A 20,497-nucleotide genomic window follows, 5' to 3' on the forward strand; every position below is an offset into this window, starting at 1 on the left:
TAAATAAATGGTTAGGGAGCTATGGGGTTAAGCATTTGGAGACGACAGGGCCAGGATTAGGAACAGAATTTATTTTTGTGATTGTAAAAAACAAGTAAGTAAATACCAAAGAAGAGTATCCTTTAATTTTTATTTACTTATTGGAAATACCTGTCATGTTTTAAAATGGGTGTAAAACCATGGTGATTTGATTGACTGGAAAATGTCTATATCAGACTGTTTACAAATAAAATCTTCCCTCTTACTCTGAAAATTGTTGCATGCCTCTAAAAAAAACCCCAGATAACAGCAAGATTAGCAATAAATTGATGGCACTCTTTAAAAGTAGGTTTGTCTGAATTTATAACGTTGTGAATAATTACTTTTGTATCTAATGTGCTACACATGACATTTAGAAAACACTTCACTAGTACAAGACAATTTGAGAACAAATTAGATCAGAAGGAAGAAAGAACTGCAGGAAAGACTTTAATCAGCATTCATTATTTATTCCTGTATTCTGAGAAAATTATATATGCCAAACACAGGCCTTTAATCAAATAATGATTAAAATATTCAGATCTCACCCATGTAGTTAGATGCATTGACCCAAATTTCAGGCGTCCAAGGGGAAAACGCTGTAGTTTGTACAGCTGATAGAAGCGCTCTGTTCCCACCCCCTGCTGTAATTAATTTGGCCAGCCATCCATTGTTTGTTTTTTGTCACTTTTTTTGTTTTGAAAAGTTTCCCGTCTGCTGTTCATACCATGTTTTAAGATAAACAAGACAATCCTTTTCATTTGTCTGTCTTTTTCTTCTTTGTAGCTAACTGCCAGGCCACCTGAACAAATCAACTGCTTCACAAGGTCCCCAAATAAACACATATTTTGGTACGGGCAACTGAGGTTAACTGGACAGAGGCAAATGAAACTCATTCCTCTTCATTTTGTCTTCTTTTGTAGTTAATCTGCTGGATTCAAAAACAATTCAAGGGGAGCTGGGCTGGATCTCCTACCCATCACATGGGGTGAGTTCACTAGACTGTGAAATGGAAAAGTGCTGCTACAGACCAATGTGCTATTTAACCATTGTTTCCTCTTCAGAGGACACTGTGCAGTAACGCTGGTTCTTTGGAGCTTCAAAAATAGTCTGCTCTAAACTTGCAATATATGGCTTATATAGATATGGTGCCTTCTCTTTAGAACATACATTGCACTGCATGTCATCCCCAGGAAGAACTCACTCTTATTGGAGAAAATGAAAGCAAGAGGTGCATTGAGCAAAAAACCCCCCTGTCTTTAGGTACTGTTCCTTCTTCTACTACAGTGTGTATTTCTAAAAGATATCATGGGACTGTTCCATAGTATTACTTGCTAATTTATTCAGATGGAAGTCATGGAAGGTGAAAAATGTGTGGACATAAGCAGGTGATGTAAGTACTTATTTGATAACTTTTGTCCTGAATTGTTCAAGTACTGTTACTTATGAGTTAAAATGTTATTAAAGAAATGTCTAAATAATGTTCTTGAGGGTTGTTTTTCTTTATTTACCTTGTATCCAGGTCTAATGAAACTAGGCGTTCTGTCTGGAGAGGTAAAAGTGCAGTCTTAGAGCATTTGTGCTTCCGAACTCCATTTTTCCATAGCATTTGCCACCAGTCTCTTTTGAAAATTTTTGATGACTTAATATCAGTGTATAGCTGTCCAGTGGTGCTGATATCTGGTCGCTCCCCAACTCCTTGTCTCTGTGGAATGTGTATGTGTGTTTGTGTGTAGGAACAACCCATTATGCTCTTTGTACATTGCATACCACAGCTGTGGAAGGAGACTTTTGCATTCCTGCATTCTGGTGTCTGTCATTCCCTTCACCCCCCCCCCCCCGCCCAAAAAAAAAAAAAACCCAAACCCAAAACAAACAACAAACCCCAAACACTTGGCAGGCTGAAGCTGTGGTGTCTGGAGCTTCCCTCGCCCTCAGAGAAGGCTGTGCCATCGAGTCTTTGCTGAAAGAAGGCACCCGGATACCTGTGGCTCCTTCTCTTGCTGTCCTGTCACTTGTGCCTGCCCTCATGGTGCTTTGTTTCCTTCCGCTATGGCAGTCTTGTTTTGGTTTCCCACCTTTAGGGTGACAACTCCTAGAAGTTTTCATGAGTCTCTGCCTGCCTGTGCCTTCTACCCTACGAGTAAACCTCTGCCAGAGAGTACTGCCACTTCTGAGACCTTGGGAAATGTTGTCTCTAGTCTTGATAAGGGCGAGGAGGTGCTAGCTAAGAGTCCAGCGACTGCCCTTTTTCCAAACCAGCTGCGTTTTGAATTCTCGGTGTGGGCAGGTATTTGCTCATTGGTTTGTTTGTAGGATCGTGAACATCTGCTTTTGGATTCTTCTGCAGCTTTGGGCAAGCTGTTACTTCACCTTTACCACTTTTACAGAGATTAGTGGTAACAGTACTTTTGCATCTCTGCCTTATGGGATTCAGTTGTTAATATTTAAGTAGTGCCTTCTTGATACTAAGTGTTATGCAGGTGTTTAGCAGTATTTAAGGATTAAGGCTTGGTTTATTTTTTAGGTTTATACATGGATCTCTCTCTGTGTCTCTGAACAAATTGTTCCATTCTCATGGGGAAGAAGTGGGAAGAGGGTTCATGTTTCTTTCTAGTGGCTGTTCCTGCTGACTTTTCCCAATAAGAAACCTCTATAAACAGGATGTCCAAGAGGGAACTCTCCAGCAATTTCTGTCTCATCAGGTTTTTTTTGGTCTCTGCTTGCATTTTTTTCTTTCCCCCCCTTCCCCCGCCCCCAGCCGCCCTGCCCTCCTTTGCTTTACTCTTCTGCTCTGTTCATCTCCTTGCAGCTGTGCAGATCTACTGCTCTGCTCCCTGCAGCTGTGCCTCTCTTGCCTTGGACGCCTAAAGCAGTTGGTAGGGAATGATACAGGGTATCTCGGGGGCTATAAGAAAAACAGATGTGCTACATCACCCCACCAAAAAGGGCCCCCAGATCTCTCAAAGCAATTTTATTAGCTTCTGCAAGTTTCTGTCAGGTAAATCCAGCACAACTTGTGTGTGCCTGTGCATGCTGTTCCTATTTACTGTAATATCCACAGATATCAAAGCCAAAGTAGATCATGGAATTGTACGGATCTTCTTACAAGTTAATGAAATTCTTAGTTAAAAATCGCATGGTAGTAAATTAATGTAGATCATGTACTGTGAGTGGTTTTGTAAGAGAACTGAGACTCTAAACTGTAGCCTTCAAAATACCGTGAAATTTTAAGCTTACGTATTGAAACATGCATGTAAAGTATAGAAATAGTAACATCTATCCTATCTGAATTGGCATTTTGCTGTAAAATGATGACAACTTGAACACCGTGTGAAAGAGATGCCTTCTTTTTACAGCCCTTTATTTATAGTCAATTAATTAAACCTGGTAAATATGGCTGCATCTGTCTCTGAGCTAACTAAAATATGAACTTAAACTTTAGTGGAAAAACATTATAATAAAGATGTCACATCATATTGAAAGATTGCTAATAGCATAGTGGTGATTTACAAGGTAAAGCTAATAGCGCTACACTTGAGGCTGTGATTCACAAATGAGAATATTGGTGTTGTGCCAATTCTTCTCCAGCTCGCAGCAGTGTTCTCATCTGAAGCCATAAATGTCAGTATACTGAAGCTGGTGACTTACAGAATTTTTAAAAATAATTTAGCCAAAGTGTTTAATAAACCTCTTACTAGGTTAATAATTTTATCTTATCGAGACACAATATTGATTGATGTTGGGCAAAACGACCCAAACTGATTGGTTGTCATTTTCAGCATTCAGTGGTTCTTTTTTATTCTTTTAAGTCTGCCTCAACTTGGGTATATATAATAACAGCTTTCCAGAAATTCCTGAATATTCATGTTAAGATTTGTGGGTCATTTGTATTCAAAGATTTCTGTGTCCCATATAAGAACACTGTAATGGCAGCATTTTAGACCATGGTTAATAGTATCACCCTGTAAGAATGTGATCTCTCCTTGAACCATCCCACACAGCCACAGTCTTGGCATCAGTAACACTCATCTGGTCAAGCTCATTAAAATCCCTTAAGTACAAAACATTGTCCCTTCTAGATAGCAAGGCAACGGAATTAAAAAATATAATAGTGGGCTTTGCTGATGCTTGAGCATGATTGGCAGCAGCCACAAGGCCTGTATCCTGTACTGCCATCTCCAGCACCTGCCTAGGCAACCTTTTTGTAATGCCAATCAGTCAAATACCAGTTCCATTTCTATAGGTTTCATTAAAGGGGAAAGAAAGAAGAGCTACTTAGTCTGTGCAGAGTATATTATTGATATGCTGATTAAGCATAACGCAAGTGATCATTAACTGCAATTCACGTAAATTACAGCAGCACAGATGTGGGGGTTGGGAGGATAAAAAAGCAAGTCACTTTAATAATATACAATAGAAACGTGATGGATAATTCATACAGAACAAAAAGAGTACATTCTAAATCCCGCTCTGCATATTCATGCGAGTAGTTGTATTGGTTTCAGCATCATTTTTTAGTAAGAAAGATGTTTCTAGTTTGATCTAGCTCCGTGTTCTTCAGGAAGTTTGGGGAAAAAAAAAAAACAAAACTGTGACATAATTGTAGTACGTTGTTCTGCAGTCACCCAACTTGTGACTTGATCTTTACCCACTTATTACTCTTATTTATGGACTTGAAATTTTGGGGCACCTTTTTTTTACATAGTCAGTGGAAAAGTAAAAGACAGATCATGCTTATCTTGTTTTGCTTGTAGCTAGAGCAAAGAATGTGCTGGCATTTATTATTGTCATTAATAGATAATTTTAAAAAAAAACCAAACCAAACAAAAACCAAACCCAAAAAAACAAAACCAAAGAAAAACCCCCAAAACAAAAAAACCCAACCAAACAAAAAAAACAACCCCAACCTGTTCTGTATGCGACCAAAGTTAGTAAATTGCAGGCAAAATTTTAAAAGACTGGTTGGGAAATAAAGGTACTGTCTTTGAAGACAGAAGTTTTCTGGGTCCCCAAGTTTCTTCAGAAGCATCTGACTTCTTTGAGAGCTGGCTGTGCTCAGTACCTTAAACTTTTGGGCATGTACTTTAGCTGCTGACTGCACACTGAAGTACTTTGAAAATCTGGTGTGAATAACTTTGCTTTTTCTTACTGGTCACTCTCATGCTCATTTGGACAAAGCAAGCAAGCTGATCATCTCAGCAATGGAAACTTGTTCATAAGTATTAGAGAAGGATAACATTCCCTGCTTCTGTAATAGTTTGTGTTGTGCTAGGAAGGCTACAGCATGCGTGACTGAGATTAATGAGTTTTTCCATCAACTGAAATTGGGTTAGAATCCCAAAATCCAAGTGAAAATGAGGAAAATTCCTCCTTTCTTATATTTCAAAAGGCTAAAAATAGTTTGTCACATCAGACTCTATTACTGCCTACCCATGACAGCCTCAGTCTCCCTGGCTGTGTTCTGGTTTCAATAGTTGGTTAATGTGTGGCACTGTAAAAACTTTTTGGCCTTTTTTTTTTTGTGGGATATCATGGACACAGTGAGTGAAGAAGACTGACTAAATAAGCATTTGGATATCACTTGTGACTAGATGAAGGTTGAGGAGAACTTGTGCAGAGTTATTTTGCCTGTGGTTAAGGTGCACTCAAATAAGCTGCGTGCAAGAATCAGTTATTCAGGCCACTGGGAATGGAAAGCTTCTGTGTTTATATGGAAGATGTTTTCAAGATTAATAAGTATTTCCATGAGCAGTGGAAATAACGAGGTTTGTTTTCCTGCAGCTTTGTGTCTTGCGGTTAATTGCGTCCTGTGATTGAAGGTTTTTTTGCAGTGGGTCCTTGTTCCAGTGGGTTTCCTGGTGTCACGCTTCAGCCTTCCCCTCAGCTGGGCACACAGAATGTTTCTCATCTGTACGTGTGCCCCTTATTTTCACACCACTGCAGAATCTTTGGACAGCTGAGCTGTCAAAAAACCCTTCAAACTGGCCGACAAATACAAAAATTTATGAAACAACCTATTTTTAGTTTTCTTTTGATACTGATTGACATCTCAGTCTGTATTCATTTTTTGTCTGAGACACCAAACTTATCTTGTCAACTTCTAAGTGATACTGTGTTTGAAGTGGGGAGCCTTACCAAAATCACCAGGTGGTTGTGAAAATGAGTTTCAGAGTAAAACAAATGATATCAAACAATCAGTACGAGACAAAAGATTGAAACTCAAAGGTATCTTTGTAAAATAAAAAATCAAGTACTTTTTTTTCAAAATGAAAACAGGCATGTTATACACTTTCTTTTTCCTAATCACTAGCAGTGGAATTTCCTTAGTACTTCTTAAAACAATGCATTCTGTTAAAACGAAGATTTATCTATGTTTTGCCTGAGCTCCAGTCTCCTTACAACTTCGTATGTTTCCTACTGTCACCCAGCCTTTCACGACTCGTGTATCGGGTCTGAAATGCAAACAGACTATTTTGGCGACTGGAAGTCAAACTAACCACTTGGGATTCTGTTTTTGTGAATCATAGACTTCGTTTCGTTTTACACCGAGTGGCTGACTGAGAAAGTGGGGGGAAAAAAAAGATTATATTAACCAAAAAAAAATTACGAAGATACTTGCTTTTAGTGTGCATTGGAAGTATATTTGTTCCATTTTATTGTGCTTTTTTCAATACAATGAAAGAGACAGTGTTAAAAAATAAGAGTACTTTTACTATAGCTTTCCCAGGTCCTTCCCTTCATGTCCGGTTTTCTGTAATCAAGCAGAATTTCTTGTTATTTCGACTTTTTGCTTTCTTTCTAGAATAAAACTATTTGAATTTATTTTTATTATTGTAAAGTGAATGATTTTGCTTTGGAAAGGGACACTTAAAAATCTGCCTCTTTTGAAGTAAAATCTCTTAATTCACACTCAGAACCTCAAATCAGAATGCAACGGTGGTTTCTTCAGTCTGCATGTGCTTCTTTTACACAGAATCCAAACATGATGAAAAATAAATTTATTTGTCCTGTACTTCTTTCCCCTTTCTGATAGGTATTACTTTTAGCAATATAAAGCTGTGCGATATGCCAGATGATTATTTTAATTATATGAATATTGTTAAAACAGATGACAGCGTTGTTTAGTACTGCTTTCTGAATATAATATCCAGTTGATGTCTTCAGAAGCAGTCTGTGAGTAGTCAAGGGTAGAATGTGCTTTTGGTGTACTTTAGCTGGCTTTGGCTTGTTTTTGAGCACTATCTTCCGCTGCTTGCATTAAGCATGCATTTAAAATGGAAGTTTAAGTAAAAAAAAAAAAAAAATCAGGTGGAGTTGACTAAAATGGGCAAAATCATTTGGAAAAAAAATTGAGATAATGCATTTTATTTCAGAATTAGATTTATGACTGACTCTTGTTATGAATTGTTACCAGAAAGAAATGCCTTTTTAAAATGTGGAGCACTGTGCTATTCTTTAGATGTGTTGTTTTGGTATTTGTAGTCTGTATTGCATTCATTTGAAAAATTCAGTATGATCATAACGGTACTGTGTTTTGGAACATTTTAAAAACAGCCTTTAACTTGACATAAAGTAAAAAGTGTGTTAATTTCTATTCTGTGATCATCATTAAGCCTTTTTTTCCCTTTGTTTTGAAAGTAGCATTTTTACCATGTTACCTCAAATGATGAGATTTCTATTTTAAAAAAAAATTGCAACAACAACAAAAAAAGCTAAGTATACAGTAACTGTAATGTCTTTGTAACATTTTTTATAATGAAAAATATGGGACATCTCCCCCTCCCATATTTCATTAGCCTCATCAGTCATTTTACTTACTGGTAATTGGTTGCTGAAGGTTGGGTATTAGTTTTCTGTGGTTTCAAATGAAAAAAAAAAAAAAAAAAGTGCAAGTTTTGGCTTCTATTCCAAGAGTTGAATAAAGATCTTATTTAGCATTGGAATTGCAGCTACTTCAGCTTGCAGTTTTTCTTTTTAACTTTCAAAGCTTAGAAACGACAGCATTCTCCTCACGGGCAGAATTTTATTTCTGTCAGCCCTGTCAGCATGAACGCAGGCCGTTTGTGAGAAGTTCTCTCAAATGACCTGATCACCATGAGATATTTTTCCCTTTGTAAGGAAATGCTTACTTTATAACTGTATTCATTTTCTTTTGTGCAGAATTTATTTGCATAAACCAGAATAGAACAAAGTAAATACAGTAACTGTCATGAAATGCAGTATTATTTATCGCAGGGGCACACTACTGTGGATTTTAAGACTGTTTTTATAACATCAAGACCACAAGAAGAGTAACTACAGTCTCCAGTTAAAAATGCCCATAAACGTTTTTGCCTGCTGTGGTTGTGCATTATTTTTTATAGTCTAAATAGTTTTGGTAGGTAATTTATTCTGGATATGTAATTCGCCCCCTTCCCCCAGATTTCTTAAAATATTCAGTGTGAAATGATTGTAGAATAGTATTTTCTACACTTTAAAATCGTTCTTTTAAAAAGTATTGGAAAGTAGCTTGCTGGCTCTTAGGCTGAAAGAGGGAGACTGAGAATGCAGTAGTTTCCACGCAGGAGACCCACACGTTGCTTAATTTCCCCCCCCCGCTCTTTCAGAGTTGTTTGTGAAAACAGCCTGCGGATTCTGCTAATTAATGTCCTAATTTCGCACGCTTTAACTCCTCCAGAGCGACTTCGCAAGCCTTCCTTGTTGGCCTTTCGAAAACGCGAGAAGCAGCAGCGGGGAGAAGCGGCCTGCTCTCCTTCAAGTGTCGGGAGGTGCGCGGGTCCCCGGCCCGGCGGGCGGCGGGGCGAGGGCTTTCCCTTCCCTGCGCCGGCGGCGGCTCGGCCCCGGGCGGCAGCGGGGCTGCGGACAACGCCAGGCTCGGTCCGGCGGCTGGAGTGTAGGTGAGGGGGCAGCAGCCAGGAGGGACGTGGGACCCCCGGGCCGAGGCCGTGCGGCAGCGCCTGCCCGCCCGCCCTCCATCTCCCTCCTTCCCTCCCTGAGCCCGCGGGCCGTTAACGCCCAAGCAGCGGCGCGAGCTGCGGCCGTTGGGGCGGCGGTCCCGCCCAGGGCTGCCCGTCAGGCGGGGCCCCCTCAGCGGGACGCGGCGGGGGGGACCGCTATGAAACGGGCGGCGGGTTTCCCCGGGGGTGTGCGTGTGTGTGTGAGGGCGCCCGTGAGGGAGGAGCGCGGCCGAGGGGTCAGTCCGGCGTTGCGGTGTCCGGCGGGGAGGTGTGCTTGAGGAGGAGCGTCGCCGGCGTCTGACCCGCCTTGTCGTTCCCCTCGCAGCCCGGCCGTGGTCAAGCCCTTCGGCGGCGGTGGGACTCCGCTGGGCTTCCTCCCTTGCCAGGAGGCCACGGGCCGCCTTGGAGGAGGGTTAAAAGTTAAAAACTACGCGGGGGGGGGGGGGGGGGGGGGGGAGGGCGCTAAGTGTTTCAGGTAGCGCTTTGCTCTTCCGTTACGGCCCTCCTAGTAGTAGCAGCATTGAAAGCGAAGGAGAGGCGCGGGTTCAGCAAGCGCAGCACGGCTGTCGCGGCTCGCTCCCAGCGAAGCGGCCCGGAGCTCCCGGCCTCCCCGCTCCTGCCTGCCTTCCCCTGTCCCCTCCCGCCCCGTGCCCGCGTCCCGGCGCCCGGAGAGGCGCGGGCGGCTCGACAGGTGGCGCTCTTCCTTCAGCGCCGCCGGGGCCGGGGCCCCCCGGGCAGCGGCGGGGCACGGGCTAGTGACCGGCACCTTTTGGCTCCCGCACGGTTAGGCTTGCCGCGGCCTTGTAGGCAGGTACTGTGGTTCCCTTTAGGTATGCCGTCCGGCTGCAGAACATAGCAAGCGGGCGATATTTCAGTTCTTCGTGTGCTTGATTTGGTTTGGAGCGGAAGGTGTTGCCGTGAAATGCACGTTTCGTGCCCGTGTTCTGCTTTTAATCAGTGGTTGAGCTCTGTGAAGAATATGCTGGGGTTAAGGGTTCTTTGTACTGTGTGTAGATACTATCTCACACGTAACGTGGTGATGAAATCTGCGAGTTTTACTCCGTGACATTTGGTCCTTGCATCTGTGTGTTAGTTTCCCCTGCCTAACTGCTATTCCTCGATGTCTCTCAGACTAGAACTTTATTTCCAGCTGTTGGATTTTCGGGGGCCCCAAAGGGTAATTAAGACATGCAGAATGATTGCTGGTTGTCTTTTAGCACATGTACGTATGGACGAGTGCTGTACTGCTATGTGGTTTGTGTGCCGTTACATTAGACAAGTAGGGGCAGTCAACACCATCCTTCCTCAATGGGCTGACAATTGATTTTAGTTAGACTCCAGGGAAAAAATTGGAATCGCTCTATGTTCTTGTTTTTAAACGAAATAAACCCCTAAACCGAAAGTGAATCTCTTAAATCTACAGGACAGTTACTGTTTACAGTAGCTGAAGCTTAGTTTCTAAATTGGAGGTCAACATTCACATACAGTGCTTTCCGTATAGAAAAGCTAGGGTATGGTATGGTAGGAATTGAGGGTTTTGTATGCTTTATCAATTGTTTATCTTGGAACATTACAGGTAGATTTAGACCACTAATCCTTTAATTAGTGCCTCTTTAGACTTCATTGATATTGATAAAAAACTTGCAGTGAATTAACTTGCTTCCAGTTCTGATATTGCACAGAAATTATGACTGATGGGAGGGGTTGATAACGTTAGTGTTGGTTATGGATCAGACTGCAGAATGGCATGAATCAGAATCAACTTTTCACTTGAAATCTTTTTTTAAAGTTTGGTACTGAAATGTGTCTCAGTTTCAGAGATGTAGATTATCAGAAAAATAATAAAATGTTGTTTGGAAGAGCTGCCAGGAGGCCATCTAGCCCATTTAGTCTCCTGCTTGATGCAGGACTATTGTTGACGTTTTATCAGGGCAACAGCTATGGCTTTGGATAGTGGAGTCTAGGAAGCATCTGAGGATGGTGATACTGCAGCCTCTCCAGGCAGCCTGTTTCAGTGCTGTGCAGGCTTCTACTGGACAGAATTCCGCCTGATACCTAATCTGAATTTCTCAAGACACAGTTTGTGGCTGTTTTCTCTTCTTACACCATCTGCCGCTACTGAGGAGAGTTTGGCTGTGTTAAGTCCCTTCCAAGTTGTTGCAGTCTGTGATTAGATCACTCCTTAGCTTTTTCTTTTTACAAGACTGAACAATCCCTGCTTCCTCATGTCATGTGCTTTTGTCCTCTAACTGGCTTGGTATTGAGCAGTCTTCTAGTCATGATGCCGTGCTCATTGCCATAGTAGCTTCCTTAACTGGGGGGAGGGGATGAATACATGGAAAATCTACTAGGATGGCAAAAAAAATCGAAGAATGGGAATGGAGTAGGAAGGTAGGTGCCTTATCTATGTAACTGATCAAGTGTTTCAGTCTAGAAACAGTTCACAAGCAACATTATCTTTTATTTTACATTCCTTTTACCACCCAGGGATTTGACAAGTAGAAGCTGGGTTCTGGAGGAGTTGAGATTTCTTGGAAAGAGAAGATAACAGCATAGCATGGCTTGCTTCTCCACAGCTCCTAAAAATGAGAAGTCTGGTCCTATACTAGCTTGTTATCCAAAAACTCTTGTAACAGGAGGCATGTTTGTCTAGAATCTAAATGTTTTCAAGGCTTTTTCTAAGAGCTTTTTCCATGATAGCCAAAAATCTTAAGCTTGTATGTTCTGCCTGAAAGGGAGATTTTATTTGTTTAAGATTTGGTATCAGGAGTGCTTTTCTGATTTGAGTGAGGCAAATATTTCCTGAGGGTGAATAGGGCACAAAAAAAGAGAGTTAAGGAAGTAATGGCAGCTGAACTGAAGATGAGAACTCTGGGTAGAATGACATTAAACAGTCAAAGCCTGTGCAGAGAGAGGTGTCAGGTGTGAGGGCAAGTGAAGAATCAGGATTGAAATCTGCAGAGCTATTCCTGCTGCCTTCTCTCTGGAAGACCTGGAGCTTCTTTCCCATGTGGCAGTAGGGAATAAAGAGGCCACAACAACCTTCATGTTCCAGAGGAAAGCCAGGACCCTTTGGCTTTTGTGGGAGGGAGAGAGCTTGGGTTAACTCCCAGCTTCCCTGTGACTCTGACTCTTTCCTTCATACTGCAGAGATTGATTCAGTAGTGATGTTTGTGCCTGTCATGTTCAAAACTCTGCCTTCATGAACCTCTTCTGTGTAAACATTTACTAGAAGTTCAAACAAACAGGATTCTTGCTTTTCCACTTTTCACTTAATGCAAAATTAAAACCCCAACCAGAACTTCAGAAGTTAATTTTCTTCCTGGCCGTGTAGTTTGATACATAATGTGCAATGCATTCCATCAAACTTACGGGATGTGTAGCCTGGCAAAGCAACCATTGCTACTGGAACTTGAGCGTTTATGTTCCCTGATACCCTTGTGTTACCTGTTTAGCTTTCACTAATATTTTTGTGACACTTTATTAATAAACATAACGTATCCATGACGGTAATTTAATTTTACTCTGAAACCTGGTAATAAATGTTTGAACTGTAGAGCATTTATGTAGAAGTGTTTTAGCCTGAAGAAATGTTTAGAGGAGAAGCTGAGCTGCACTTCTCCTGATGGCACTGTAATTCAGCAGCGTATATTCAGAAGTAAATGGTTTTCAGATTAGAACATCCTCTTACAATGAAAACATCCAGAGGGTGAACGTTAATAAGGTTGGTAGAAAGGTACTATGCGGATGAAGGACAGGCAGGGTGGCAAGTAGTGCACAAAATAAATGCGCAGCCCAGGTGGAAGTTTTCCCTCCGCTATGTGACTGATTTACCAGTACCACAGCACTCCTGAATTATTATTCTCTTGTAGACTGAGAACTAACTGGAGGTATCTCCAAAGTTTACATGTGACTAAACAGAGATACTGGCTTTAAGCACAGAGGATGGGATTCGATGAGCAGATGACAGTTCCCAAATCTTGGATGAAACCACTTAGTGAACGTCAGTACTGCCACATCTTTAATTTACGTAGTGTTTTAAGAGAAGGCTACGCATTGTCTGTCTCGTGCTGTAGCAGAGGGTGGATTGTGGACTACCTCGCTTCTGAGTTCCTGAAGAGTTTGTGATTTTATTTTAAAGTATTGTTAAATAAAATGTAAGCAGAAGCTGAACAAATGGAGAACATTTTGGAAATAGAAATTAAATGGTGGGTGTCGGTGTTCTTAAGATTCTAGGAAAACTAATAGATACGTGGCATGCTGCGTGTTGAAAATTGAGATGTTGCGTATGACTGCACTAATGCAATGTCTTGATTTAGAAGGTGGAGGGCAGCATTGAACTCATAGAGCTAACTTGGTTAAACCACTATTAATAGAGACACGAAGTGAAAGGTCTGCTATTTGTGTTATGTGGGTTGAAATGTAGTGATTTTGAGGACAGAGCAAAGAAAATACAGTTTTACTTGATTGGGAGTTGTGTTTTAATCTGAAGAATGGCAGGTCTCCATATAGAAGGTGTAAAAGAGTGATACAATCTGTTAAGTATATAATCTGTATTAAGTATATAATCTGATTGCGTCTATGTCCTTTTAAAAACAAAAATAATTCAACAGTGGGGCAAGGAAGTATCTGAACTGAAGGTATTCCCTTGGACTCTTGCAATGACTGATGTACAAAAGTTTGCAGGATTATGCCTGCCATCCTATTTTATGTTAAATATAAAATGTATGTTTAATTGTTTCTGACATGTTTGGAAGTGAACTTTTTAAAAACATATGCACTTTAACTGGCGCGTGTTAGAGATATTTACAAACACTGGTCAAATATGATGTAAGTTTGTTTAACCTAGTTTACTAGTTGAGTTAAAGGTGGAGCTGTGACCAAATGTAAACAAATGTTGGCATGATCGCTTGCAATGTGTTTTATTTAGAAGTCAAGTTCATTTAGTAACTAGGGCACTGCTTTTTTTCTCTTTGATTATACCTTGTTTAGAAAAACTGATTTAAATATACACATTCAAATCTTTTGCGTTTTTCTGTAAAACAGAGATTTTGAATTAAAATCTTACAAGTTCTTTTCCTTTTATTTGCCTGTTGAAATTCAGCAAAAGGTACTCATCCAGGAGAGACCTGGGAAATGGACAAGAAATAGTCTGCTTACAATTTCTGTTCCTTTTTTTTTTTTTTTAATAAAAATGTTTTTATAAAACAAAAAAAAAAAAGGTGGGCAGAAGAGAAAAACAAAACTGGGAGTGGTGGGGCATTCCATTCAGCTTATCTTTTTACCGCTAAATTTCCCTCCTTCACCATTACAGGAGGAACAGACCAATCTTCCCATCTGTGTTTCTTGCCAGTGGATGCTTTGGTCCAGTTGTTTCCTCTTTTTACATTCGGCAAGATTCTACCAACTGTATGGGAGGAGTTTGCTGAATATAGTTGAGTGCCAGGCCTGGAGTCTCCTGAAGCCCCAGTAGGATGAGAATAGTGTGGAGGTTTTCTTCAGTGCTCTGCTGTGGATTGTGCAGAATTAACTGTGTGTGTTCTCAGAGCTGGGTATTCTGGAAGAATGTAATTCATATTGCTTTATACCTCAGCTGTTCTTTTAAGATACAAGCATTCTTGACTTGACTTGGTGACCTTCTGTCAAAGGCTGAAAGATCTTGTAAGGCGTGTTGTCAGTGCGAGGACATTCTTCAGCTGTGGTGTTGGTGCACACCTCCGGAACATACGTGTGTACAGATACATGTTCCTCCACACTGTATTACTAAAAATGATGATAATATATAATTGGAAAAAAAAAAAAGACCATTTACACAGTTACAATATTAGAATTGAATCCTGCCATGTTTAGCTTGATCTATTAAGGAAATAGGTTTTAGTAATCCTGATATGAATTCTGTTATTTTTCATCCATCCCTAATAACTTTTGAAGACTGTCTCTCTGATTTCAGCCACGTTTGACTGGAGGGGTCGGGCAGCGTAAGTCTCAAAGATACTTAATTCCTGCGTTTCATGTAGAGATGTAAGTCTTCCGTTGAGTAAACACACTCAAACTGTAGTTATTAACCATTGCAGTATATATAGGGAAGACAGCCATTATAAAGGTTCAACTCAAGAAAATCATTTAGATAAAGCACTAAACCTAAAGTCAGATGAGCACCAGATAGAAATCTGTATGAAGCCAGGCTTCCTTAGTTCTCAGATGCATAGGAATTACTTGTTCTAGCAAGCTTCCTTTGTTCTCAGATGCATAGGAATTACTTGTTCTAGTAAGCTTCCTTTGACTTTGGAGGGCTTCTGAGGCATGGTACATGAGGTGCAGTGGCAAGTGGTAGGTATGATCCCACACAGGATGTACATCTGTGTTTCACTGCATAAATACATGAATAGAATTTTAAAGGCCTTGGAAATACATGTATGGTTGAAAATCGATGTTTATATTCCTAGCAATTAACGTCCTTTAGAAGATCTCAAGCATGTGATTCTGCATTTAAGAGAGGAGCACTTTAGGAATGTATGTACACGCTCACTATGTTTTCCACAGAAATGTGATTCTGCATCCTAATAAAAAATTGCATTGAGTATTAATAGTATTTGAAAATTATATGAGAACAACAACTTCTGCACTATCTGCTGGTCGTGACTGTCCTGATTTCGGCTGGGATAGAGTTAATTTTCTTCCTAGTAGCTGGCATAGTGCTGTGTTTTGGATTTAGGATGAGAATAATGTTTTAGTTGTTGCTAAGTAGTGGTTACACTAGTCAAGGACTTTTCAGCTTCTCATGCCCTGCCAGCGAGAAGGTGGGAGGGAGCACAGCCAGGACAGCTGACCCAAACTGGCCAAAGGGCTCTTCCATACCATGCGATGTCATGCTCAGTATAGAAACTGGGGGGAGTTGGCCGGGGAGCAGTGATTGCTGCTCAGAGACTGGCTGGGCATCAGTCAGCAGGTTGTGAGCAATTGTATCATACATCACTTGCTTTGTATATATTATTATTACTACTACTATTTTACTTTATTTCAATTATTAAACTGTCCTTATCTCAAACTATGAGTTTTCTCACTTTTCTGATTCTCTCACCCATCCCACCGGGGCAGGGGGAGTGAGTGAGCTCTTGTGTGGTGCTTAGTTGCCGGCTAGGGTTAAACCGTGACAATGGTATAGAAGAAAGTGATACAGGAGTAAAACGTTGGAGATGCGAGTGGGAAGTGACCAACTGCTTCTTAATATAAATATATGACAGAAAACTTTTTGATATGTCAGGTGACAAGATGATTTTAGGAGGTCTCTGCTTCTAGCGAAGGAGCATCAGAACCATTACCATAGCTGACATAGTTACTTCCCATCTGAGTGCTTTTAACACTGTAGGGTAGGTGAAAAGGTTTATGTAGAAAAACAGAAGAGAAATAATGAAAAGGATGTCTAGAAGAGTTACCCTGATAAATTTGCTAAACTTAATTCTTAGCAGGAGACAGAATCACTTTTATCCTAGCAAGTCTATCACTCGGGTGAAGTGAAGGATGGACAGAGCTGTAGGGTCTATAGTGTATCAAAGTTGTTGTTAACCTACCTCTGAACCCATTTTAGACAGGAATTGTGTTAGATTTACATTGTAACTAAAAGTAAAATACGGCTTCATGCAAGTAATGTTCCTGCACTGAACATAACAAAGAAACTAGTTGATGTAGTCTTTTTTGTTGTTGTTCCACCTCTGTCATCCTAAATAGGAGTAGTGTTTTGTAAATGTGATGAACTGAAATGAATATAGACTGTTACATTTAGGCACCGCATTGTGTGCTGGACATTCAGTGGGATAAAGTCGTGGCTGGAAAGGACAGAGGTGAAATAAGTGTCTGAAGAGAAGTCATGGGTTCAAAATGGCTATAAATCCCTTTGCTGTGAAGAGAGAATGAATACAGAAGTGCAGTAGGCAATCACTGATGGGTGGTATGAGCAATATATATAGATACTGGGCAACTGGAAAGGTTATGGAATGGTTAATGGCAATATTGAAATGATAATAAAGGAAGAGTGCCAAAAGGGCAAAATAAATAATAAAGACATATTGTATTATCTCTGAGAGAATGGGCCAATAAAAGAAACCAAAAGTGAGGGATCTTAGAAATAACCTAGGATAATTTAATTAACATGGGATTTGCATAAAACCAAAATTAGATTAAAGAATTGTTTCAATGACCACAAAGCTTTAAAAATGTGTAAACCAAGAGTAGTGCAAGAAAGATCATACTGGGCTAGCTGTGGGAATGATTTAGCATTAGCTTTTTTTGGTGACACTTGGCATTTTGCGCATGGAAAGGAGCAGGGATATGGGGGCAAACAGTAGATAACAATGTAATAGATGTCTACAGCAAATGTGTGGAAGGAGATGGAACTAAGGAGAAGAGCTAAAGAGAGAAAATTCAGGAAGAGGGAGGGAAAAGAAAAATGAAGGATGCAATCTTACTTTAAAATATATAGCTATGTGTGAGCAAGCTGTGAACTGAGAAAGAGAGCCATATGGCTTACAGATTAAATACTTTTTTCTTGCTGTTTATTAAACTAGCAGAAGAGAGTCCATGTTTGCCTCCTGCCCTGTGGTCTGTATGGCAGCATGGTCCTTTCTCTCCAAAGGGCTGTCTGTGGTCCCGGGGGCCCCGAAAGGTGGAGGTGGGCAATGGGCAGCTCTCGGAGCAGTGACTCCTTCCATAGCAGCCCTCTGTAATTCTGTCAGAAGCTGTCAGCAGTGTCATGGTGTATCACTGGGGTGTTACTCTCTGGCTGGTTGCTGAATCCTTTTACTGGTCCTGTAAAGTAACTGGGCTGAGAATGGCGTGGTGGAGGGTAGGGGGTGGGAGACCAGAAGGTAGGCAGGCAGCAGGTGCCGGATCCTGTTGTAGTACCTGCCCCAAATCGTAACTGCCCTTGTGTCGTACAGATAAAATTTGAGTTAGTTGATAAATTAAAACTTTACCATCAGCTTTAATTTTTAACATTAAGACGCAATGCTTACACCAGTTGACATTGCTGTGCATCTCCAAGTCTGTTGTTTCTGTGTTGTTCAATGAAGAGAGTAATTAAAAAAACTAACAACTATGAGGCCTCCTGTGCCATTCCAAAACACTGTTTTTGCTGCTGGGAATTCTCTTTTTTTTAAAAAATGACTTTTCCAAGGTTCAGCAGATTCCTTAATGGGTAGAATGAATACAGAATCCTGGCCAAAAGTATTACAATATAAAGCAAAATTGTAATAGTTCTTTGCCTTCACTTTTATGAACATGGTAGAAGCTCTCTGTGGCCTTTTTTTTCTGTGAAGGTCATGCAAATGCAGATCGCTTTGTAGCCATGCACAGACTCTTTTGCCTGATAAAGTAGTTGAAAAACAGATGGTTGTGCAAAGTTACATATGTTTATGCAGCCTTTTTTGTCTATAAACACACACACACCTGTTTCATAGCTTTACAGTACATACTTGTTATCTGTGAGTTGCATAAGTCATGACAGTTTTGGTCTATAATGAGTTTGTTTAATGAATTAATTTTCAGGCGCTTTCAGCCATAGTTTCACAGATAGATTGTTTCTGGAATGCTGAAGAGAAAACCCTAAAAGAAAATAGTTAACCAAGTGTCATGTATACATTGTGAAAATTAAATTTTTTCTCAATTTGACTCTGACAGAGACAAAAAGATGATAATATGGTCACAGTTGTAAAAGGTCTGGGTGTCAGAACATGACATTGAACTTGTATGGGCAGTATAACATGTATTGCATCTATCTGTCTACCCAGGAATTGACTGAGTCCAGTTGGCTATGGAAAATGGCTATTTTGGCTTTCTTTAAGCAGTTTTTAAATTTCTTTCTTGTTTTGTGTATGAGAAGGCTTTTCTGTGGATGCGAGGAAGAAATAGAAAATATTTTGTCAATGTAAAAGATATCACGTCTCCCTTTTCCCCATGGGTAGCATCTTTTGTCTGTCAAAAGTAACAGCATCTCCCTTTAGGAGTGTTCCTAAACTCTAGTGGTACGAAGATGAATTCAGATCTCAGCAGCAGCTCACAGAACTTAGTAAATGTGAGTCTAGTTCTCACACTTACTTAAGTCTTTAAAGGTCAGCTTGAGTTCTTCTGGATACAAGTGTTTTTTTGTCTGTCCATTTATCTTTCTACATGTTTCACTTTCCTTATTAAGGTTTCAAACTTCTACGGACATGATGTTTTTGAGTCAGCTTGCATCTTTTGTCATGCAAAGATTGCCAGCAGCAATTCTTGAGAAATATTCTTGCTTCATCAATGTGGCGCATACTGCAGGTAGGAAAAGGTGCCGTGAGCAAAGGCAGAGGACTCCATGTTTATTTAGGACACAATAAACAGGAAGGGGAAGAGTGAGAACTGAGTATGCAGGAAAAGTGTGTGCAGTTTGATGACATGCAGGCTGCCTTTTCTAGGGAATCTGCAAAAGCGGTGCTAACATTTGGGTGCTGTGGGAGTTCCTTCTCTGCAGATTTTTACTTTATCAGTTATCTGTGTACACACACACACAAGAATTATTTACCTCTTCAGTAAAAGTATTTTAGGATTTTAACCTCAATGAAATTGATTGCATCATGGAGACCTAAGTGCTCTCTTTCCTTCCCCTCTTTCTGCTTCTTTGTACTTAGTGCCCAAGAACAGAAATGGAGGTGAAGTTTCTGCTCTTGAATTTCTGAAGTAATCAGTACCTTGATCTGCAAGGAGCTCTTCTGTCAATTTTTTTGTGAATACAGTTCACAAGATTTTGTGAATACAGTTCACAAAATTTAGGACTTGGATTCAAGCATTTGAGACCAATTTTATGGAAGAGGAGTTTGTTCATATGTATTATTATTTAGTTCCTTCTGTGTTTGGTTCTGATGTGCTAAGCTGGTGAAAGATCTCTCTCAGCTGTGGAATAAGGTCTTGCTTTGCATTGTGAGGGTGGGAGCACCAGCAGGTTTCACAGTTACCATTCAATAGGAGTCTCAGGTGCCAGCACTTTCAGAATTGTGAGTTTCTTTTGTGAACAGGGTTTTTTTGCCTCTCATTTGTGTTTTGACAGTGGTCCGTGTCAGAAGATACAGTCCTTGTGCTGTTTGTAAATACCCCTGTTCTGGTTGTCTAAGTGTGAAATGAAAAGCTGTTCTCCAAGTTGTTGATTCCGATGACTGGCAGCCAGTACAAAAAGTCCTGACATCTGCTAGCAGTTGGCAAAGGTCAGGTCTACAATACAGCATTTTAATTTTCAGCTCTGGAAATACAGGTAAGCTTTAGGGAGACCGCACTACTTGTTTCAGTAGTTTGATGAAATTACTAACAGGGAAATGGAGTATTTGAATAATTTTCATGACAGAAAGTCAGTGTTATGAAGTATTTGCTGCTGATCAACTGACCTTTTGGTGCTTGGTGCCGTATGCCAACATGTTAGCTCTACTTTCCTATTAGGAATTTCCCATTGGAAAATGAGCTGTTACCAGTAATTTAAAAACAACAGTAACATCCCACCCCAC

The 20,497-nt window shown here is 40.5% G+C and overlaps 1 protein-coding gene across 1 annotated transcript in view; it reads left to right on the forward strand.

Annotated features, from left to right (window-relative positions):
* The first annotated feature begins 949 nt into the window (after positions 1-949).
* The window catches only part of EPHA3 (EPH receptor A3), a 212,877-nt gene continuing 193,329 nt past the window's right edge, over positions 950-20,497 (forward strand). Inside the window, exon 1 of the mRNA XM_075714456.1 lies at positions 950-1,006. The gene's annotated coding sequence lies outside the window, so the exon portion shown is untranslated. The remainder of the gene's footprint in view (positions 1,007-20,497) is intronic.

Source organism: Pelecanus crispus, chromosome 1, assembly GCF_030463565.1.
Source record: "Pelecanus crispus isolate bPelCri1 chromosome 1, bPelCri1.pri, whole genome shotgun sequence".
Taxonomy (NCBI): Eukaryota; Metazoa; Chordata; class Aves; order Pelecaniformes; family Pelecanidae; genus Pelecanus; species Pelecanus crispus.